The sequence below is a fragment of the Macrobrachium nipponense genome, chromosome 40 (genome assembly GCF_015104395.2).
Source record: "Macrobrachium nipponense isolate FS-2020 chromosome 40, ASM1510439v2, whole genome shotgun sequence".
Classification (NCBI taxonomy): Eukaryota; Metazoa; Arthropoda; class Malacostraca; order Decapoda; family Palaemonidae; genus Macrobrachium; species Macrobrachium nipponense.
This window is the reverse complement of record NC_061101.1, coordinates 50,312,445-50,324,691: the sequence shown is the minus strand read 5'-3', so window position 1 is coordinate 50,324,691 and position 12,247 is coordinate 50,312,445. Positions and strand designations below refer to the sequence as shown.

The 12,247-nt window shown below is 38.9% G+C and overlaps 2 protein-coding genes across 2 annotated transcripts in view; one reads left to right on the top strand and one right to left on the bottom strand.

Moving 5' to 3' along the window:
• The window catches only part of LOC135212153 (RNA-binding protein 7-like), a 340,935-nt gene that overhangs the window by 261,073 nt on the left and 67,615 nt on the right, over window positions 1-12,247 (bottom strand). The window contains exon 2 of the mRNA XM_064245572.1: window positions 5,843-5,894. The gene's annotated coding sequence lies outside the window, so the exon portion shown is untranslated. The remainder of the gene's footprint in view (window positions 1-5,842; window positions 5,895-12,247) is intronic.
• LOC135212152 (uncharacterized) overlaps window positions 1-12,247 on the top strand; it is a 246,450-nt gene that overhangs the window by 214,670 nt on the left and 19,533 nt on the right. The gene's annotated exons all lie outside the window — the stretch shown is intronic.

Sequence of the window (12,247 nt, the reverse complement as noted above, 5' to 3'; positions counted from 1 at the left end):
TTAGGGCGACCACGGAAACCAGGTTGCGGTCAAATAGTTCAAACCGGCCAGCCGCCTTACTTTGTACTAACACAAATTGTAGAAATGACCACCACAAGAGGGATCTGAATGAATTCTACTCGAACATAATCTCCGCTTTGCTTGCTTCGGGCAGGACTGCCTACAGATTTCGTCAAGGTAATTCTCGTAATATACCTGGATGGAATGACTTGGTTAAAGATCTGTATACATACTCACGAGAAATGTATTTACTGTGGAGGCAAAATGGTAGCCCCAGGGAAGGGCACACTGCATTGCTAATGAGACAGGCGAGAGCGCAGTTCAAACTTGCTCTTAAGCACTGCAGGTTAAATGAAAAACAACTAAGAGCCGATGCAATGTCTAGAAACTTAGAATCTGGTGATTATCCTCGTCTTTGGAAGATATCCAGTCTTTAAATCCCAAAACTAAAAGGCTATCACAGAGAGTAGGGAAGCAGTCGGAGACGAAGCTATTGCAAGTATGTGGGGCGATCACTTCAACAATATCCTGAATTGCATAAATGATCAAGATTCCCGAAGGGATGTAGATAACCTCCTTACTGACAACATTCAATTTCATTTTGCAGACCGTATTTCGCCAGGTAACATCAGTGATGCCATAAACAGCCTGCCTAATAATAAATCGCCCGGCTGTGATGGTCTTCCTGCAGAGGCCTTCAAATTCACTGCCATCCGATAATTTTACATTTATTTTTGCTAGCTGCCCTATTTAATGCGTGCATCATTTCACCGGTTTTCTTCCCAGACTCCCTACTCTTAGTTCACTTGATACCATTAATCAAAAACAAGCTAAAGGATGCAGCTGACCCTGGCAACTACCGGCCGATTGCAATCACAACGATCGCAATCGAAGATACTTGAGTCTGTTCTTCTAGTGAGACTTCTCCCCTTTCTACACACCACTGACAACCAGTTCGGGTTTAAAGCAAACCACTCAACCGACACCTGCACATACATACTGAAAGAATTGCTGAACTACTACTATCATCAGCCTCTCCTGTTTTCCTTTGTTTTGTAGATATGAGAAAAGCATTTGACAGAGTAAACTACCTGAAGCTCTTCCTGAAGCTGCATAAAAGGGGCACACCCCTGTATCTAATTGGCATTTTCTTAGTTGCTGGCTCTCCACACAGCAATTCTGTGTCAAATGGGGTAACGTATTATCTTACACCTTCGGCTCCCTAAACGGCTTCGGCAAGGGGGCATTCTCTCTCCATACCTGTTTAATACGTACAGATGCTTGAATGTCAAACTGAACTCGCTCCCAATCGGATGCACCGTCAATGAAACAACTATAAACAACCTCTGTTACGCCGACGATATGGTTCTGATTTCCCCATCAGTGCAAGGTCTCCAACGACTCATGTCACCTGCGCCAAATAGCAGAGAATTTGATATAATCTACAACGAAACCAAGACCCCAAAGGCAGTGTCGCTGCCCTCGAGATCGCTTAAGCATATTGCAGAACCTCAAATTTTCCTTCGGAAACCCATCGGCTGGAATTTGTGGCACGAATTTCCGTATTTGGGTCACATTATCACCGACGACCTAAAAGATACTGCAGACATTGAACAGAGGCGTCGTAAACTATGTGCAGCTGGCAACATGATTGCAAGGAGGTTTGCCTTCTGTCACCGAGACGTGAAACTGCTGCTATTCCGCTCGTACTGCTACAGAATCTATGGGTGTTCCCTCTGGACGAACTATTACCCGAGAGACCATGAGACGCATCACTGTTGTGCACAATGAAATTCTGAGACGCCTCACAAACACTCCCCGCTACCACTCGCCACACAGATGTTCATAGAAAACCACCTGGACAATTTAAAATCATTGTTAGGCGAACTATGTCCAGTCTGGTAACCCGAGTGAGAAACAGCAGCAACTCGCTCATACAAAGCATCCTAAGGAGTGAAGCAAGAAGAAAATCTAAATTGTGGGAAAGATGGGAAAAGGAGGCCTTTGTCCCCTAAAGGACTTAATCTCTGTACTGGCAAGATGACATTGCAGTTTTTTTGTCATTATTACATTTATTGCTGATATTTTATTTTTCATTATTAATGTGATTACTATCAAGTTAAAGTTTTATTTACATTTAATTTATGTATTAAGCCCTCTGGACCTGACTACTGTAACCACCTAAGGTCTCTAGTTGAAATTTGAGTTATATAATATGTGCACCAACTGTTACTACTCTCAATGCATATTTTTTTTTTCTCACCAATATTATTACTTATTACCAGTATGATGATTACTAGCTTTTATGCTACCTCAGCTATTTTGTGGATAAGTGCCGATTATTCATTTTCTTTTACTATTTTATCATGTCTCATGTATCTAGATTGTGTATGTAACTGTCTGTATTTTGTATATTCAATGTATATGGCCCCGAGCCGAAATAAACAAGATATTATTATTATTATTATTATTTTGCTGGTTTATCAGGCGAAGATAATTTTACACATTCCATCTGCATATTCGTTTGTACCATCATGAACTAAATTATTACTACAAAGAATATATATATATATATATATATATATATATATATATATATATATATATATATATATATATATATATATACCAAATCAACATCTTCCGAGTACAGATAATTTTGCTAACCGATGAATCTCCTGAATTACAAATATATTCCGAGATAGAATTAGTTACTAATTATTATTAAAATATTCCCTAAGGAAGCAGCCTCAAAATAACTATCAAATATTACCAGCAAAATAATATTCATCTCTCTCTATCTCTTCTCTCTCTCTCTCTCTCTCTCTCTCTCTCTCTCTCTCTCTCTCTCTCTCTCTCTCTCTCTCTCTCTCTCTCTCTCTCTCTGCGGGAGCTCCACTCATCGTTGTCAGCAATTTCATGAAACAATGGCACTCTTAATGACCTCTCTGCTGGGCTTTCATAGAAGGAAAAGCGAATGTCACCCAGTCATCTACTGGTTTTCACCTAAGCCTTCACTCTACCTCATATACATTCATACATACACAAACACATATACAGAGACAGACACAAACACCCGCACAAGAATTAGGACGGAAGTATTAGCCTGACTCATTTATGGTTAAATGATAAGAGTCGTCAGTCTGGCTAATGAGTTATTCAAAAGAACGGTCTCAGTCGCACATAACAATGGATCCTCCTTCAGTGTCGAGGGAATTCTACGCCATTAATATTGTTTTCATTCCCGATGCAAAAAGCCAAAAAGACCTTCGACCTGCTGGTAAGCTTCTGCAGTGAAAAAAAATTAATAATAATAATAATAATAATAAGACCGTTGATTAACAAAACCAGGAAGAAAGTATCACTCATTGATGTCGCAATACCATGGGACACCAGAGTTGAAGAGAAAGAGAAGGAAAAATGGATACGTATCAAGACCTGAAAAATAAAAATAGAAGGATATGGGATATGCCACCGGAAATTGTACCCATAATCATAGGGACACTAGGAGGCACGATCCCAAGATCCCTGAAAAGGAATCTGGAAAAACTAGAGGCTGAAGTAGCTCCAGGACTCATGCAGAAGATGTGCTCCTAGAAACAGCGCACACATTGAGAAAAGTGATGGACTCTTAAGGAGACAGGATGCAACCCGGAACCCCACACTATAAATACCACCCAGTCGAATAGGACGACTGTGATAGACCAAAAAATAATAATAATGAAATAATAATAATTGAGGAAGGTTGAACGATATCCCTACCCTTTCCCGTCAGCAACTCATCAAAATGAGTAGACAAATGGTTAGCCTGACAGAACTGTAAACTTCTCTCCGCACGACTGGTAAAAATATACAGAAATGTAGGAAAATACCGGCGAATTGCATGTCTCATAAAGAGACTTGGATTTGAGCGAACGACGCCAAGTCATGTGAGAGCCCTAAAGTATTATGGTTTCACTTACCGTACATCTCTCGCTTTTTATAATTCGTTGGTTAAAAAAAGATAAGTATATCTTAGTTTAACCAGACCACTGAGCTGATTAACAGCTCTCCTAGGGCTGTCCCGAAGGATTAGATATTGTTACGTGGCTAGGAACCAATTGGTTACTTAGCAACGGGACCTACAGCTTATGGCGGGATCCGAACCACAATATATCGAGAAATTCATTTCTAATCACCAGAAGCAAATTCCTCTGATTCCAGTTGGCAGAGCGGGGAATCGAACTCTGGACTACCGAATCGTTAGGCGAGCACGTAACCCACTCGTCCAACGAGGAACTTTATCATTCGTGCAGATGACTTCTGAGGGGTGAGGTCAATTCAGGAAGATTTTACAGGTTTCCTAAAAGCAATCAGGTAACACAATGAAGGAACAAGTATAAAAATGCTCGGAAATGGAATAAATCAGCCACTGCCAAACATCTAGAACACCAGATTTAACAGACAGTAATTGGCCAGGAGTCGAATTCCAAAGGAATCCCCCTATTCAGGCATTCTTTGCTTAAAATAACAATTCAAATTTGTTCAGCAAAATCTACGGTAAAGGCACGTACAGCTTCACGGTCTAAAACGTAATACCAAAATACCCAAGAGATCATCTTCATCGTCCCATATCCAACCACTTCCTGGCAATCACGAGAATTATATTTCGGCAAAATATAAGACCACCTTTTTTTCAAACCTGCCAAACCTGCAAACCAAAGAAACATACTAACGAACCCAACTAAACACAACCCTCTTGGCAGAAGTAATATACCTACTTCGTGTCAAATCTTATGACGGAGCCAATGATTGCGAAAATGTTTACATATGAGTATATTGTGCTTACGTATGTATTTTAGTTCATGGTTTACAGTCCATTTCTTTCTTTCGCTGACTATAGCCGTTTCAAGCATCCTTACGAGGTCATTATAATTTAATCCGACATAATCGGTTTTTGAATTTACAAGGTAATATTATTTAATCAGACATATTCAGTCTTTTTAAATATCTTTTATTAATTCCCAGTGTACACTTGCTGCCCCTTACGTTATTTTCCGTAATGATTCACATGTCATAACGTAATGCGGATTCAAGGACGGGAAGGAAAGTGAGAGTAAACGTAAGCAAGAGTAAGATAAATGAAAACCAGGAAGATTGAATGGAACTGAAGGAATGGGTGTTAATGTGGACAGTGGAAAAACAGAGGCCAGTGATTCGTATAGGTATTTGGGAGTTAATATATATCAAATGAGGGTGGAATCAGAGCGGAAACTAAAGTCACAGAATGGTTGAGGCAGCAGTGTGCCTGCAAGAGATCGAGAGGAGACTTGACGGAACTGAGGATGACGGGATGGTGAATATTGTTTGATTGAATATAGAATTTAGGCCAAAGGACAAGCGATTTATAGGATGGCGTTGTTAGCTGCTCAACGTTTAATGATAGGCAGAGATCTGACATTTTCGGTGCGCAGTAAGTTTATGAATGCAAACTCCTGCGTCCATCTTCCTTCAGACCATCACATCCGACAACTAAGAGGATGACATTTTCATCTAGAATAAAAGAGCACAGAATTTGGGCCAAAGGCCCAAAGCGCTGGGACCTATGAGGTCATTCAGCGCTGAAATGGAAACTGACAGTAAAAGGTTTGAAAGGTGTAACAGGATGAAAACCTCAGAGCAGTTGCACTATGAATTAAGTGTTAGGAGAGGGTGGAAAGTAAGATGAAGAAAGGGAATATGAAAGGAGGTACAGTAAGGCAAGGTGAAGAGTGCGTAATTAGGAAGGGGGAGAGGAAGGCCTGTCAAAAACTGGATAAATGGCGTGTAAGAGATATGATAAAGGGAGAAGGTTAATACTCGCCTTATTCAATGTATGCAGTCCTTTTCAAATCAGCAGTCAGTTCTCGCTCCCCCTGAAATAAAGAAAATAAGCTAAAATCCAACGTTGATATGATGTGTAATAATAATAATAATAATAATAATAATAATAATAACAAGGAAACCCCTCGTTCCATAAGCGAGGCCTTACTATGTACCAAGGCCTAAAGAATACTTTAGACCTCGTTATGTACCACACAGGCCAAGGCAAAGTTCATTAACAAACTCCGCTGATAACGTTCAGTCGTTATACGAAGCAGCTACGTATACTTGAAATCTCAGCTGCCAACAGAAACCTTAACAAGGCAGAAGAATGAAAGTGGTTATGAACCTGGATCCTTTGGTCACGATATGACCTCTCTCTCTCTCTCTCTCTCTCTCTCTCTCTCTCTCTCTCTCTCTCTCTCTCCTGTTCGTAATTCCCAAAAGACATCTAGATTGAAAAACATGCAGCAAGTTATGACTCATGCGACGGAGGTGGTTTCGAGACCAGCCATCCAAAGAAGCAGAGTTTGTTTAATTACAATAATATCAAAGAAAAATAAATTGCAATGTTGAAGAAGCCAGAAAAGTAGTATGATCATGCAGCTAGTCGACTGCATCAAGGAAAGTCAACTTAAAATCTAAATTCTAAAAATGTCTCCTGCATTATCCTTATGGATCTAAAATTTCTTCCATCACGTAAAGCCAATGAGAGATGACGAGTTAGACTCGCCTAGACGGGCTGGAAAGATGTCCAGCCTTGATCACTAAACAAGGAGCTCAGAACCACTTATAATCAGCACTGAATACCTTCTTTTTCAAAAATCGCGCTGAATGTGGTGGCCAAGGATGCAAAGGAGAACTCGCTAGGCCAGCGACTCTCAAACTGGGTACGGTGCGTACATACAGTGCCTAGGGATGCTGCTAGATAATCATGAATTTTGTCATCTCAATGAACATTTATAAAATAAAAAAAAAGTTGCAGAAGTCTTCATATAATTATTATCAGTGTGTCTACTCTAATATATATATATATATATATATATATATATATATATATATATATATATATATATATATATATATATAAACAGCGTTCAGCAGGGTCCAACGAACACATCAAAAAGGGCCATAATTATTAATAAGACGTTTCACACATTATTTATGTGCATCCTTCTATCACCAGAAATACACATCTCTCACTCCTCAATGGAATGGCCGAGAATTGAACCCACGACCCACCGAGGTGGGACGCTAATACCATAACAACCACGCCGCTCGGGCGTGTTTTTTTTTTTTTTTCTTTTTTTTTTTTTTTTTTTTTTCTTGATCTTTAAAGCACTGTATTTTGCTTTCCTGGTTCTTAGAGTAGTCCTTCGCGCTATGAACAATGCACCGAGCTCGGCCTCCGAAAGCAATAACCGCTAATGACTCGGTCCACGGCAGAAAATGACAAATCTCAAGGAGGCTGCCAGCGATGACGAAGCTCTTCCACCGTTCTGTTATGCCCAGGCTCTCCTAATGCTCCTCGGGTGAAAGGGAGCTTTTCTGGGCCCATGTGACCTTCGCCGATTATTGAGAGAGATATGAGAGAGAGAGAGGACGAGAGAGAGAGATGAGAGAGAGCAAACTATCTTTCCTGAAGATAGTTGCCGTTCGATTTTCCTACAATAATTAATCTTCACTTCTTATTGGAGAGAAAGACCTTACCTTACAGACCTTACAGATCGTTCGGGTTTCCCGCCCAGGTCCCTCAGTGTGTGAGAGAGAGAGAGAGAGATTTTTATGAATACATTTTCCTTCAGTAATTAATCTTCAACTCTCAGAACTCTTGCTTTTTACAAAACGTAGAAGGTAATTCAGATCTACTTCCAAACTAGCTGCAGTATCATGACACTTCCCCCAGCCCAGTCGAACTGTAATTGCAAACCTCTAGAAAGCTTGTTGCAGTAATTGGAAAATTTCTCTGCTGCTGAGCCTGTAATTACTGAATATTAAGGATTCCATTCAAGGATTCCATCCACACTCGTACTCAAACGCAAACACATTAAAAGCACAAAAGTGCTCATACGCAAGACACTAATATATATATATATATATATATATATATATATATATATATATATAGAATATATATATATATAAGATATAAATATATATATATATATATTATATATATATATATATATATATATATATATAAAGACAAATCCATGATGGATAGACAAACGATGGAGTCCTGCAAGACCTTTCGACTTATTTTCTGTTAAGTAAAGGACAAGAAGTCGAAAGGCCTTGCAGATATCCATCGTTTCTCTTTCCTTCGGCGATTTTGTCTTTATTTATAGATTCATCCAGTTCCGTATATTTTCGTGATTTCAGTGATGCATATCACGTATATATACGTATAACTGAATCACGAAAGTTTGGAACGTGATAAATGCATAAATAAAGGTAGAAGCCAGGAAGGAAGTGGAACACTGAAGTAGCTCGAAAGATCTTACAGCTGCTCCATTGTTTCACTTTCCTTCGTGGCTTATACCTTTACTAATATATATAAATACATATGCTTTACTTTATATATATATATATAATATATATATATATATATATATATATACATATATATATTATATATATTTATATACATATACATATAGAAACAGAACATTATAAGTAGTCCTCTGACCCGATTTTGGACCACCTTGGTCAATCATTTTGTTTTCTTTCTTGTGGCAGGATTTACCTGCATTTCGAAATGTTTGATAATTTAGGTGTCAGGAGGTTCTCTTGAACGGGGGAGGATAATGCAAAGCAACCAGTAATAATGTGGAGTATATATATATATATATATATATATATATATATATATATATATATATATATATATATATATATTAATAAAAGGAGCCCGTAAAAAACGCCAAAATACAGAAGAGAGAGAGAGCAGTCTCTGAAATATAGTACAGACTTTCTATATTTGGGCGTTTTTTATGGGCTCCTTTTATTAGATGGATTTCTGTTGTAACAGAACATTTTTACCAGTCTTATATATGTATATACACACACACACACATATATATATATATATATATATATATATATATATATATATATATATATATATATATATATATATATATATATATATATATATATATATATATATATATATATATATATATACACACACACATATATATTCTCATTCAGATTTGGATAACCAAAGCGTGAGTTTATGGTACAACGCAAATCAATATAAATCACAAATTTTCATCTTAATAAGAGTTTAAGGAGAATGCAAAAAAAAAAAAAATTTTTTTTAAAATTTTTTTAAACCCTTTTTTTTTGCTTGAAAATATGAAATGTTTGAGAGAGAGAGAGAGAGAGAGAGAGAGAGCTTTAGGTTTTTGTTCATTAAAAACATTTCAGGAAAACACTTAACTTGTAACGTTATCTTTTTAATTTTACCACGAATAAATTCATTTCTATCTGCCATTCCTGTAGGTTTAAAACCTCACATTAGAACCCAAACTAGCTCTCTCTCTCTCTCTCTCTCTCTCTCTCTCTCTCTCTCTCTCTCTCTCTCTCTCTCTCTCTCTATGTAACTAAAGCAGTCAAATGATGGTGAATTTTAGTCTCCTAATCCGCATCGTAAATATTACTATAAAAATGACCAGAAACTGATAAATAACGACGCTAAAAGTATGAGCAAAAATAAAAATAAATATTATTGAAAGGTAAAATCTAGACTGGATAAATTTGGAGAACATGACAGGAGTGTTATGCAAAGTGGTGTTAATGCTAAGGTAGAATTGATTAGAAATGAACTGAAGGGCATAAATTTAGACCAACCGGAAACGGAAATTTGAGGAATAAAGTTTTAAAAGATGTGACAGGTAGGGACAAACCTCAAAGCAGCTGCACTATGAATCAGTTGTTGGGAGGAGGGTGAAAGTAAGGTATGGAATAAAGGAAGAAATATCCCTCTCCCAAGGACGTACAGTAAAACGAACAAAAGGGACTGCAGCTAGAGGCCGAAGGTATGCTGCAAAGAACCTTAAGTAATTCCTACAGTGCACTGCATGAGGTGCACTGACGGCAATACACTCTATGGGGTATATGCAAAGGTAGATGACAACGAATGGGTAAAAGTCTTGCCAGATAGAGTTGTTGGAATTACATGGGAATGGATAGTTATTGGAATGTTATCGAGTCAGGGAATGTTTCAAAAGGGGTTTGATTGATGGGAATACAGGGTTTCCCAGGTGGAGGAGCTACCTGATCGATGTAATGGTAAGGAAGGAATACCTGGAGGTATATTTGACCTTTGTTTTGATGGAAGAAAATTCAAAGCAGGTGAGAAAAGGGTTTTGAAATGGATGAAATTACAAGTGAGACTGGTAAGAAGGAAATACATTTGTGGAATAAACCCAGATCCAGAAATAGACACGAGATCAGCGCAGACCACGTTTAGAAAAACCCAATTTCTGCATATTGCTTTTGACTGCAAATTGGCCCACGCTTTTAGTCTTATGGAGCTGAAGATAATATCTGAAGTTTTCTTTTACATATTTTCAAGATTTTGGCCGCTCACACTCCTTGGGGTAGAGATCATCAGAAACTTCTAAGATCATGCAAAGGCCTCACTGCATGTACACTGACTTAGCCAGTTGAAGGTTTAAGATTCTGTTAGCAACTGGTGACTCCTTCAAGTCATCCTTATTCCAAGACTTCTAGTTTAAGGAGAACTGTTCTCTGCCTCTGGAGATCTATACCATCTGTCTTCTGTGAATACTATGTTCACAGCAGAGCTAATGCATAGAGTGTATTGCAAGGTCTATAGGGTTTTAATTAACCCAACCCATTAGTTAAAAAAAATTTACAATGGCTTTATATTATCAAAAGAAGAAGATCAGTTCAGTTTTTCTGGGTTCCAGCTCATGTATCTAGGTGTTCCAGGAAATGAAGATATGGAAGGATTAGTTAAAGAAGCTGCAGTTTCATTACTTCCAAGGAAAGACTGTTCGGTACCCGTGACTGTAGGCATTTGTTAATTAGATGCCCCAGTCTTGGGATCTCGGGCATCGATTCCCCTTTGAGCCTCGGGGCATGGATACACCCTTGCCAAGATCACACTTGCATATTCGTTGGTGAGGCGAGTGTCCTGACCACTAGACCAGGTGCAATGTACAATACTATGTTTTGCCAGCGCTATGCGACACTGTGTAACTCTAATGCTCGTGTTTGTTATGATCCAGGAATACCCAAGATTGCCCTGTTCAGTACACCGACTACAGAACCTCTGTAAGTCGCGCCTGGGAAGAGGAAATGTGGAGATAACTGCTACATCTATCAGACAGCACGGTGATATCTCTCTCATCTCTCTCTCTCTCATTTCTCTCGGCTTCGGCAAATCTCTCTCTCTCTCGTCTCTCTCTCTCTCTCTCTCTCTCATCTCTCTCACGCTCCTCCTCTCTCCTCTCTCTACTTAGGCTTAGAGAGATAGAAATTCTCATCGTCTCTCTCTCTCTGCTTAGAGAGAAAGAAATTCTTATTGTGATTGAAGTAACCTTAATGTAGGAATGTGTGCGCGGTCAAGGAGACTAAGAGGGAAGCATAACGGAAAGTAAAAAAAAAAAAAATGAAAATTATTGCCTGCGTTATAGGTGTTAAAAATATCACCCGATCTAGGCCGCAAATTACGGACTACAAGAGCATTTCAATGTGGAAATTTTATGCTTATATTTCAATATTCTAGCGCTCGGTCAAAATCGTCCGGGGAAACTCTAAAGAGAGAGAGAGAGAGAGAGAGAGAGAGAGAGAGAGAATATCTCAGAATCTCGTGAAACTAAATATTTTCCAGAGTGATGCAGACGTCATAAAGACTGGAATTTACAACTGGCAATTAGGGAACTGGGGCAATGGGAATGGGGTGGGTCGAGCGGAGGAGCCGAGGGGGGAGATATCAGGTCAAAAGGCTGGATTCACAAAACGTGCCGCAATGCTCGGTAACGCATGACTACCTTAGGAAAGTAAGCTCAGGGCATTCTACCCATAACGGCCTCCAGAGGCTCCTCAGGGTTCTTGTGTGTGTGTGAGTGTGTGTCTGTATGTGTGCGACAGCCCATACGGGTACAAGATACCCAGGTACCTATAGTGGGGGCTGGGGCAGGTGCTTGGGAATTGGGGGACAGTGATGCTGTGTAACATTGTAACTACTTCAGCGCAGTCTCCCCTCTCACCTTCCTCGCGTACGATCAACGGAAAACGATAATACTCCCATTTTCTATAATCAACCCTTTCAAATACAGCGATCATTCTCTCTTCCTCTCTCTCGACGATTTAATGATTTCCAGCGCCTTTAACGACTTTAAAAGCGGTTTTATTTAAAGGGAAACACACG